We start from the raw sequence: 12,257 nt of genomic DNA, 5'->3' as shown, positions 1-12,257 counted from the left end.
GGCGTCGTATCGGCCGTTAATCGGATACTTTTTGGTCCCAAAGTCGGCGAATTCAGATTTTTCGTGTATGGCTGTACGTGATAAACAAAGCGCGCGGTTCATAGATGGAAAATGCATTAGTGCCGTGGGCATTGGGTCACTGGGTGCGCCGTAAAAGGGATAACAAAGTCGAGTCCTTACGGTATTATTATATAGATGAATTGGGAAGAAATCTTGGGTTCATTTTACTCACAAGAATTACAAAAAACAAAACTGATAATTCATTAAACAACAACCATCCATACTTTCATCCACCCAGATTAGCTAATTTAATTAGTAGTAATAAAAAAAATTAAATAAATAAATAAAAATCATAAGCCACACCCACACAGACCCCACCCACAAACGCCGCCCACACAGACCCTGCCCACAGACCCCGCCCACACAGACCACACCCACACAGACCCCGCCCACACAGACCACACCCACACAGACCACACCCACACAGACCACACCCATCATCCCCCACCCCTGTGCGCCCCCACCCTTGATCCCCCCTCATCCCACCCCCACCTTCCCCACACACACAAGGGGAGGGGAGGGGTGGGATGAGGGGGGATCAAGGGTGGGGGACGCATCTTCCCATCTTTTTTCCTTTATTCTCTTTTTATAATTAAGAATTAAATAATTCTGGACAAAGCGAATAATATCAAAATTATTAAATAACATTAAAAACATAAAAATTATAATAAAACATTTTTCACGAGGTATAAATTCAGTTTCTTCCATAAATTCAGTTTCTTCCAAGGTATCATGTGGTATAAATACAGTTTCTTCCAGGGCAGTCCGACAGAATGTTGTCCTCCATGTTGGCTTCACCAACACCTTCACACCTATTGGCTGCTTGGCCAAGGGTGATAAAAATTGCATTGGTTGTGTCTGCAAGGCACAAAAGGGATGTTAAATTAAGTCAACTAACAACAGTACCCGCCCATATCCCAAATATCACACACAAATCCGTTAGATCATCATTATCAAATCACATCGAAGCAGTATCTTACTATAATTCAGCAAACACACACATACACACATTGTAAGATGGAAATTTTAAACTCACATGGGCAGGAAATGAGTTGACACTCCTCCCAACTATCATCTCTGCTATTGATCTATCATCATCCTTCGGAACTCCAGGTAATTCTGTAAGGGGTTCATTCAGATCCTCCCTTTGTTGGTGATAATCATTGGTTTCATCATCAAAGTTCATGTTGTTTGGTTGGCTTTTAATGCTGAAATAAAACAAACAGTTGACATTTAAATACCAACTCACTGGTGATATCAAAATCGCAAGACAGTATCCAAGTATCAACCAAACCGTTTAATAACACACATACACACAGTATCAAAGTTTGTGAAGAATTAATCATATATCTTACCTCTCACATAACATCCCAAACAAGGTGTTTAATTCGTTGTCAGTCATTTGTTCATTTGTAGAGACAGCTTTGGGTAATATTAATGAGTGAGAGAGGCTGTTCAAACATTCAACCATCTCATTATGAAGACGCCTCCGAACTTCAGTGAATTCTTTAAGCGTTTCATTCAAATCCTCCCTTTGTTGGTGATAATCATTGGCTTCATTTTCAACATCAATCACCAGCTTCGATAAAGATAGACTGTAAAAAGAGAAAAAACAATAATTATTGAGAGGCTGTTAATGATGTTCCATATAAGACAATGAATAATTAATCGTGAGAACAAAAAAACTTACCTGTCTTCTGATAAAGCTTCATCCTCCATCTTCCAGAGAAACATAACGTGTGTTTAAAAAAGCAAGGTGTGGTTAGAGCCTTTATAGGCAAGGCTGAGTCATTGGCAAGGCTGAGTCATTTCCTGTGCCACGTTGGCAACTGGCTCAACAAAAGATGATGCAATGTTTCGCCATAAATGATAGAACCAAGTATGAGCCAGACTAAAGAGTGGAGGTGAGAAGGATTATAGGTTCATAAGGTGAGAAGGATTATAGGTTCATAAGGCGAGAAGGATTATAGGTTCATAAGGTGAGAAGGATTATAGGTTCATAGAGGGAGAAATAGAGGTGTTTATGATTTTTGAAAAAGACAGGGGGGTAAATGACATTAGATAGGGATTTCCCATGTTAAACGGAGGTGTCCCAGAAGCAACATTTATCACCTACTGACAGGTCACGTGTTTGACGAGGACGTACTGGTTAGATTTTGGTGAAGATCCGGAAGTGGATCCAATAATTAGCCCTTCCGCCGCACAGTAGGAGACAGGGTTTTGCAATTGTGTGTGTGTGTGTGTGTGTGTGTGTGTGTGTGTGTGTGTGTGTGTGTGTGCGTGCACGCGTGTGTGTGTGTGTGTGTGTGTGTGTGTGTATGTGTCATTGGTTTTTATCTCCACATGCAGGTTTCAGAAGGTGCAATGGAGTCCTCCCATTCTCGAAGTAGCCACCCCTATTTCAGTCATCGTGTGAGAACCTACTTCACTAAAGTGGCTTATATTGTGATTGTATTGTCACGTCGACCCTGTGGTGAAGACAACAGCGCGACGGATGACCAAATGAGCCTTAACTCCATGGCCTATGAGCCGAATCGATGGCCATTCCTCTGTATGGCGCGCGAGGGAAACGTTGGTCCCGTGGCCTTTCCTGGACGGACGGACACGATGGGGGTTTAACCGAACCCCCAAATAAACAAGCATTCTGAGTATTGCGCTGCAATACATGTCCCTTACCAAAGTTCAAAGTGCCATAACTTTGTCAAAAATGATCGAATATGCAAATTTATGCACAGTTGATGCTGGTTTTCAAACTTGATCTGAGGTATGCTGAGACACATGTGTGTCACGCCTCGCCTCGTTGATAAGCCCGCAAGGTCGCTCCGTGGAGCAGCCTGCACATATTGCACTGTGTGAATTATATAATTAACAACTCACGGTCTGAGGTACTAGCGATTCAAGAGATATCCTTTTTTAAAAAATATTTTCGTTTAATTAACGATATCTGCCAAACCACGTGCCCTATTGCAAATTCCAAAAGGATATTTTAGTAGACTGACATGCTGAACAGATCTGTGAAGTTTCCCCTCGATGGATCAAAAATGAGGGAGGGGCTTGGTTTTAAAGGTTCATGCTTAAAAACGTCATAACTCTAAAACCATGTGACGCATGACGTCATGCTCGCTGACTTTTTTGTTCGTCATGAGTATGCGATTCTGCCTGCAAATTTTGGCCTCGATATGTTCAGCCGTTGCCGAGAAAAAGGGGTTTTCGTGTTTTCACGAAAAACAATATGGCGGCCGAACCACGTGACCGGTGACGTCATAATTACCATTAAGATATTCTACAGACCGAGTCCCCCCTACGGTGACAATTTGATCTCAATCAGTCCTATTATTGCAGAGAAAATCTTTTTTAAAGGAAATTAAAACTTAAAATGGTACTGCGTTAAGGATCATCAGAATTATCAGAATTCCCAAAGTTCAAAGTGCCATAACTTTGTCAAAAATGATCGAAACGTCGTGAAGTTCGAACGTGATCTGTAACTTATCATGAGGAAACCATGTGCCAAGTTTGAAATCAATAGCATGAAGCGTTTAGAAAAAAAGTCTGGAAAACTGTTCTTTGCGTGACGGACTGATGGACTGACAGACTGACGGACTGACAGACGGAGGGACGGCATGCAAACCTATAGTCCCCTCTGGTGTACACTGGTAGGGGACTAATAAACACACAGAACAAGAAATTGAAAGTCAACAAATAATGATTTAATGAAAATAATGCAAGCAAAAAAAGGAATGTGCGGTAAAACTAAGATTCCTAAATGATTTCTGCAGTCTCCAATTTCAGGATGATGGATTAACACCTAAGTCTGGTACGTGACGTATTTTTTTAATTCAACATCGAATGTCAAGAAGTAACCTTTATGTTCTGTGATTTATTTTTCATTTTTACCTCTGTCACAAAAGATAGGTATTGACTGCCACTATCCTCTGCCCCTAACCTCCACTGAGACTCGTATACAGACACAGGGAGAAATAAAAGTGAAAATCAATGTCGGATGTCGTGCAGCTACTTAGCTCCGTCTCAACGAGAGTTTGGTCTCACCCGGTGTTAGTGCATTTAACTTTTCCATGTCGCATGACCTTACTCAATTAATCTCAGTTTCAACTGAGGTTCCTCAAAGAGTTACTGAAAACAGGTATCTTTACCTGTGCCACTGAAGATGGATGAAGGTAATGTTTTCACCCATGTCTGTCTGTCTGTTTGTTACTTGGCAAAAATTATTTATGTTGAAAAGTATGTTGATCACTCCGGGTTTTTTTTTGTTTGTTTTTTGTTTTTTGTATGCATAATCGAGGCTCGTGAAAGAGCTAACATCTATCACACAAACAAATCAAACAGACAAAGAACCAAAGTATATAAAAAGGGGAGCAGTAGACAAGATGGGGAGAGAAGGGGAAGCACATAAACAACATTTGTGAGGGACATCGGGAGATGTGTGGGAGGGAGAGGGCTTGGGGGGAGGCGGCATGGGAAGGGGGGTGGCGGGGGTGGGAGAAGTATAAACACAAGGACACCAAGGACTTCCAGGAAATAAGTTGGTATTTCAAAAAAGTGGATTTGGGGTGAAATTAGCGGGGGTAGAAAAGATCAAGGTTTTGGATGGGGGAAGATAAGAGATGTTTGTTTTGTGTGTTTGTCTGTCCGCTCACTTATACTTGCCTACAGGTCACAATTTTAAACCTATCTTCACAAAACTTCACCAAATATGTCAACATAGGACAAAGGTGAACAACCTTTTCAAATTTCTAAAATCCTCAATTTTCATCCGATTGACTTGAAACTTGAATAGGATTTACATATCAGCTGACTGAATTCAACCACCAACTGTTATTGAAGTGAAAAGGATGTGCTGCTGAGTACAATTCTACTTTATTTTATTTTTGTACACCGCTCCTTTCCTATGCCATCTCCAGGCACTGCATAATGTCATTGCAGGGCACCGAAGGGGGCTCGGCAATGACGCACGCTGAAAGGGAGTACTGAGTTTTCACTCTGGTTGTTTTCTTGTTTTCTTTATTGTTTTCTTGTTTGGCTGGGCGATATCTCAGCCATCCTTTGAGCGAGGAACCTGAAATTTTGGCACAATAGTGAGCAAGTATTGTCAAAAACGGTATTTTTTGTTTTTTGATTCATCAATTATATTATTAATTGATGAGTTATTTAATTATTAGCGATTAATTAAGTACTTACACATTTCCTTTCTCTTCTGGCCATTATCTCAGGCACCTTTTGAGTTAGGAAGCTGATATTTGGACATGCCAATGACCAAGTGATTTGGCTGCAAAGGCTATTTTTGATTTATTGATTAATCAATTAATCAATTAATCGAATAATTATTTGATTGAAGACTAAATTAATTTTTTTTTTAGTTACAGATTCAGATGAAATGGTGGTGGCTTATGTGTTCTATGAGCCAATTGATTTATTATTTTTTAAAATTATGATTATCATTTATTTATTTTCATTATTTATGATTTATTTATTTTCTTTCTCATCTGGGCAATATCTCAGGCACCTTTTGAGCTTGGAAGCTCATATTTGGACATGACAGTGACCAAGTGATGTGGCTATAAAGGATATTTTTGATTTATTGATTAATCATTTAATCAATTAATTATTAATTTTTTTATTAATGACTTATTTAATTAGATTTCTAAAAGATACATTTTCGGATGAAGCACTAGTGGTTTAGTTATGCTATTAGCCAATTGATTAAGAAAATATTTTATGATAATCTTTTATTGATTTTAATTATGCAATTAATCAATCAATTATTGTACACCTCGCCCTCCGAATACAGTCTCTATGAGCTGCACTGCGGTATTGCCGGTCGCCGAGGGCGCCCCGGCAATGCCGCGCTGGAGAATATTTAATTATCTGGCATTGGGGTAGTGTACTTTGAATGTATCTGTACTTGTATTTTATTCTTACACAAAGAATACACAAACACACAAACAAAGAATACACACATTCGTCTTACGAACACAAAAACAAACAGAGACACATAAAATATAAGGAGTGGGAGACGAGGTGGGGAGAGAGGGAAGCACGAAGGACACAAGCACAACAACAGCAGAAAACAGGGACATCGGTAGATCTGTGAAAGGGGGAGCGGGGGTGGGGGGGAGGGGAGGAGGGGATAAACTGGTATAAAACAAATGGACACTACTTGGACTTTCAGAAAAGAAGTCAGAATTTGAAAAATGTGGATGTGGGGTGTATTAACGGGGGTAGAAAAGACCAAGGATTTGGATGGAGGAAGATAAGAGATGGTGGTAAACAGCTGTTTTGAAGACCTGAAGGGCGGAGTCGGATTGAAGAGTGTGTGGGAGTTTATTCCAGAGGGTCGGGAGAAAAGAGGAATGAAAGAGTGAAGGTGAGCAGAGTCTTTATTTTGGCAGTTACACCAGCAGAGGGTTTCTGGCAGATCTTGTGCGTCCTGAAGGAATATTTGGGAGACAGAGAGCAGGGGAGCTAGGCCGGAGAAGAGTCAGTATAAGACAGAAAGACCACCAACCTGCCTGCGGTGAGAGAGTGAAAGGCCCTCAGAATCAGCTTCATTGCAGAAGATTCCACTGATTCTGAAAGCTTTGGTTTCAACAGCATGAATCAACAGTTAAAAACAGCGTGAAGACAAGCTAGGTGTGAGGCAGGAGCACCAGCCCAGAGGGGAGGGCTGTACTCCATCAAGCTGAAGATGAAAGCTTTGTATGTGGTGAGGAGCTCAGAGGTGCTCAGGAAGGGCTTCGCACAACGGAGGATGCCCAGTCGGCGATACCTTGGAAATGTGGTTTTCCCATGAAAGATCATGGTACATAGTGAGACCCAAAATATTGAGTTACAAAGGGTTGTACAGATGGTCTTTGCAAAGAGAAACTGTGAGAGTGTGAGATTTGTCAGGATTGAAAGACATGTTCCACTGGTTTGACCAGTTTGTGATTTTATCTGGTCTGCAGAGAGTGAAGAGGCTGCTGCCTGCTGATATGAGGGTTGAGATATGGAGCGGCAGAGAGTGTAGTCATCAGAAAAGAGAAAGAGAGCATTTTCCAGATAGTTGGAGAGATCATTGCTGAGGACCAGAAAAAGCACAGGGCCCAGAACACTGCCTCGAGGAACATCTGCCTTGACAGGAAGTGGAGATGAGAGAATTCCATTCAGGACCACACGTTGACTATGACCAGAGAGGAAGTCCGCAAGCCATGCGTGGAGATTTCTATAGATACCAAAAGAGGAAAGTTTGGTGAGCATGGTGGGGTGCCCGACTGTATCAAAGGCATGACATATGTCAAGGAATACAGCTCTGATTTCCTGTCTGGCATTGAGGACCTCCATCCATTGTTGAGACAGCAGAAGCAGCATGTCCAGATTAGAGTGATGTGGTCTGAATCCAAATTGATCCAAATTCATATCAGAAGCGATGATGGAATCCATGACCTTGCTGATAATTGGTAGCAGGCTGATTGGTCTGTCGTTGCAAGTTTTTATTTTTGCACCTTTTTTGTGTAAAGCAGTAATGTTGGCTGATTTTCAAGCTGATGGCAGATGTCCTTGAGCAAAAGAGAGGGTGAAGAGAACAGAAAGAGGGTAAGATGACTTCCGCTTCCGGTCATGCCGGCGAGGTTACGTTTTTTCAAAGCTGTCCACGCTATCGAAGTTAAGTAATTGTTCCCATTTGTATTTTCGTCAAAACTGTATTTATTTTATGGTGTGTGTACCTAAAGTGGGTCGCTAGGAAGATTCTCGGTGTAAATCTTTCATACCTGCATAGAAAATCGTGTAAATTCGTGTCGTGTCTTTTGAGGCCTTGTACCGTGTCCTACCTTGAGGCTTTGTTTTTCTCTCAGCGGTCCGTCGATTATGCTCCAATTACTTTCATTCTCTGTTTTTCCCAGTCTTTTCACCCCATACTTCCTTTTTTAAACTCTCAACTAAAAAAAAAAAAAAAAAAAAAAAAAATTTCCTTCTCTGTTCTTATTCATTGTTCTTATTTGTTCGTTCGTTCTTCGACCATGTGTTCCACCCCCATTTCCCCAGATAGTTTTCACTGTTAAACTTTAAAATGTTTAAACTTTCCCCTGAAATACTGTATTCTGTCATTTATTATAACACCTTTTTCCTCTTCTTCTTTAAAAGGTTGCTTTTGACTTGCTCACCAAATCTATTCATTCCAAAAAAAAATTCCATCTCTTACAGTGCCTCTTTCATACATTCCCTGAACTCGCCTGCACTCCACCGCCCCTCCCCCCTCCAGCGTCCTTAAACGTATTTTTGACTTGAAGGTCACAAGAAACTCATTTTGCAATAAATGTTCGTTTCCCATTAATCGTACACTTTCCAAAATCCAATCTCACCCCTCCCCTCCAAAGCTTCCCCATCACCCCTGCCCTCCTAAACTTCCCCATCACCCCTCCCCTCCAAATCTTCCCCATCACCCCTCCCCTCCAAATCTTCCCCATCACCCATCCCTTTCAAATCTTCCCCCTTGCCCCTCCCCTCCAAATCCTCCCCATCACCCATCCCCTTCAAATCTCCCCCCTTTCCCCTTCCCTCCTAAACTCCCCCCACACTCCTCCCCTCCTCGGCCCCTCCTCGCCCCTCCCCTCCTAGAATCCCCCCTCACCCCTCCCCTCCAAATCTCCCCCATCTCCCATCCCTTTCAAATCCCTCCGCTTGTCCCTTCCCTCCTAAACTCCCCCCTAACCCCTCCCCTCATAAACTCCCCCCTCACCCCTCCCCTTCAAATCTCCCCATCCTCATTTCTTCTCCATTTCCCCCCTCTCACCCCTCCTCCTCAAAGCGTCCTCCCCGCTTCTTCCCCCTTCCAACTCTCACCTCCATCTCCCCCAACGTTCTGCCTCGCTCTTCCCCCTCCTCAAATAACACCTCACTGTGCCTCACCCAATCACCATCAAACCTTTTGTCCGCCCCATCCTTCCATATCTCCGAGCTATTCTGAAATCTCTGACACACCTTCAACAGCTCTCCCGACCTCTTCCTCCTCTTCCACATCTTACCCTACCCCTCCCCCCCCCCCTGTTCTGTATCCGATGCTGCCCCTTCCTCTTCATAAATGGTATGGACCTCAAACATCCGGGGCCTTCGTTCAAACTTAACTGATCTCTCCATACAGGTTGCTTCTCACAAACCAGACGTGATCTGCTTAACAGAAACTTTCCTCCTTCATGATGTCTCTGATTCCTTAGTATCTCTCCCGGGTTACTCTCTCCACCGGTATGATAGACCTGAGCCTCGTCCTGGAGGTGGGGTTGCTATCTTTATCAAAAACTCTCTTTCTCACTCGCCCTGCACTGCCCTCTCTCCACCTCACCCCCAGGAATACCTCTGGCTACGGCTTCCCCTTCGCTCCCACCTCTTGTTCATATGTGTGTTGTACCGTCCACCAAACAGTGATGACTCCATCTACATCTCACTGTCTGATAATATGGACCAACTTCTATCGACTCATCCCAACTCTCTCTTCCTCATATGTGGTGATTTCAATTGTCACCATGCCAGTTGGCTGGGTGTGGGTACTTCTTTCACCAGCCATGGCTCCTCAGCAAAGGACTTTTGCGACTCACTGGGACTGACACAATCTGTCAATTTCCCAACCCGGATCTCAGTCAACGGAGCATCTTCTCTTCTGGACTTGGTTATGACTAACTTCCCTGAAAATGTCTGCTGCTCTTCTGCTCCAATCGGCTCATCTGATCATGTGCTTGTTAAAGTGGACATCTCTCTGAACATTCTCAGGGAGCCTCCTCAGCGTCGACGAGTCTGGCATTTCACTCAGGCCAACTGGCACGGTCTTCAAGCAGCCATCAATCATCTGGACTGGTCTCCCATCTCTACCGCCTCTGACATCAACTCATCCTGGGAATTCTTCCAAAGTAAATTGCTCTCTCTCATGCACAGATTTATCCCATCTCGCCTTCAGTTGTCATACCCTTCCAACCGTCCATGGTACACGGAATCTTGTGGTGAGGCTGTTGCCCAGAAACAACTTGCCTTCGTCTCCTGGAAAGCCAATCCAACGGAAGGAAATCTCATTTTATTTTGCAAAGCCCGAAACAAGTGTGTGTCCACCCTCAGGAGAGCCAGGAAACAATATCTCTCCGTTCTCAAGACCGAACTCTCTTATCTGTCTCCCTCTTCCAAATCCTGGTGGCGTCTAGTCAAATCTGTTTCTAGTGTTTGTTCCCAAACCATCCCCTCCCTTACCTCAATCGGCTACACAGCTGACTCCGCACGTGAAAAAGCTGAATGCCTCAACTCTGTGTTTGCCTCTAAATCTTGTGTCCCAAACCCATCCCTCTCTGTACCCACCGTACCCAGTCGTACCCAGCTGCTCCTGGACGCTGTGTCATTTCCTCCTGACAAGGTGGAAAAGTTTCTGTCAACCCTCGACTCTGATTCTGCAACTGGACCTGGCGGCATCAGCCCACGGGTCCTAAAATCCTGTTCCTCCGCTCTTTCGCTCCCTCTCCCTGTTCTCTTCACCCTCTCTTTTGCTCAAGGTCATCTGCCATCTGCTTGGAAATCAGCCAACATCACCGCTTTACACAAAAAGGTGCAAAAACAGATCCTAGCAACTATAGACCAATCAGCCTTCTCCCAATTATCAGCAAAGTCATGGAATCCATCATTGCTTCGGATATGAAATCTTTCCTCTTCTCCAATGGCTTGATCTCTGATCATCAATTTGGTTTCAGACCAGGTCACTCTACTCTGGACATGCTGCTTCTGCTGTCTCAACAATGGATGGAGGTCCTCAATGCCAAACAGGAAGTTACAGCTGTCTCCCTTGACATATCACGTGCCTTCGATATGGTCTGGCACCCTGCTCTGCTCACCAAACTCTCCTCCTATGGTATCCATGGAAATCTCCACGCATGGCTGGCGGACTTTCTCTGTAGTCGGAGTGAACGTGTGGCCCTGAATGGGTTTCTCTCATCTCCTCTTCCTGTTCAGGCTGGAGTTCTCCAAGGCAGTGTTCTGGGCCCTGTGCTTTTTCTGGTCTTCATCAATGATCTCTCCGACTCTCTTGAAAATCCTCTCTATCTCTTTGCTGATGACTCCACTCTCTGCCGCTCCATTCCTCATCCCTCAGATCGGCAGTCTGCAGCCTCGTCACTCTCTGCAGACCTGGACAAAATCACAGACTGGGCAAACAAGTGGAACATGTCTTTCAATCCTGACAAATCTCACACTCTTACGATGTCTCTCCGAAAAGACCGACTGGACAACCCTTCCATCCACTTTCGGAATAATCCTCACCAAGAAGTCTGTCACTCAAGCTTTTGGGTCTCACTATCTGCCATGATCTTTCCTGGGAAAACCACATTTCAAATCTGGCCTCCAAAGCCAGTCGCCGACTGGGCAGCCTCCGTCGTGCGAAGTCCTTCCTTGGCACACCTGAGCTCCTTACCACATTCAAGGCTTTCATCCGCAGCTCAATGGCATACTGCTCTACCCTCTGGGCTGGTGCTCTTGCCTCACACCTATCTCGTCTTCACGCTGTTGAAACCAAAGCTTTCAGAATCATTGGAATCTCCCGCGATGAAGCTACCTCCGAGGGCCTTTCACTTACTCACCGCAGGCAGGTTGGTGGTCTTTCTGTCTTCTACCGACTCCTCTCCGGCCTTGCTCCTCCAGCTCTCTCTGGGCTCTGTCCCCCAAATATTCCTCCAGGTCGCACAAGATCTACCTGCAACCCTCTTATGGTTAAACTGCCAAAATCGAGACTCTCTGCTCACCTTCACTCCTTCATTCCTCTTTTCTCCCACCTCTAGAACAAACTCCCTCACTCTCTTAAATCCCACTCCTCCCTCCAGGTCTTTAAAACAGCTGTTCACCACCATCTCTTGTCTTCCCCCATCCAAAACCTTGATCTTGTCTACCCCCGCTAATTTCACCCCAAATCCACTTTTTTGAAATACCAACTTCTTTCCTGGAAGTCCTTGGTGTCCTTGTGTTTATACTTCTCCCCCACCCCCCCCACCCCCCTTCCCATGCCGCCTCCCCCCAAGCCCTCTCCCTCCCACACATCTCCCGATGTCCCTGCTCTCAAATGTTGTGTTTATGTGCTTCCCCTTCCCTCCCCATCTTGTCTACCGCTCCCCTTTTTATATACTTTGTTTGTTTGTCTGTTTGATTTGTTTGTGTGATAAATGTTAGCTGTTTCACGAGCC

The 12,257-nt window shown here is 44.1% G+C and overlaps 1 protein-coding gene across 2 annotated transcripts in view; it reads left to right on the top strand.

Annotated features, from left to right (window-relative positions):
- Positions 1–12,257, top strand: part of LOC137411911 (uncharacterized) — a 185,783-nt gene that overhangs the window by 48,156 nt on the left and 125,370 nt on the right. The gene's annotated exons all lie outside the window — the stretch shown is intronic.

Source organism: Myxine glutinosa, chromosome 2, assembly GCF_964187855.1.
Source record: "Myxine glutinosa chromosome 2, kmMyxGlut1.1, whole genome shotgun sequence".
In the NCBI taxonomy this organism is placed as follows: Eukaryota; Metazoa; Chordata; class Myxini; order Myxiniformes; family Myxinidae; genus Myxine; species Myxine glutinosa.
This window is presented reverse-complemented; position numbering and strand designations above follow the sequence as displayed.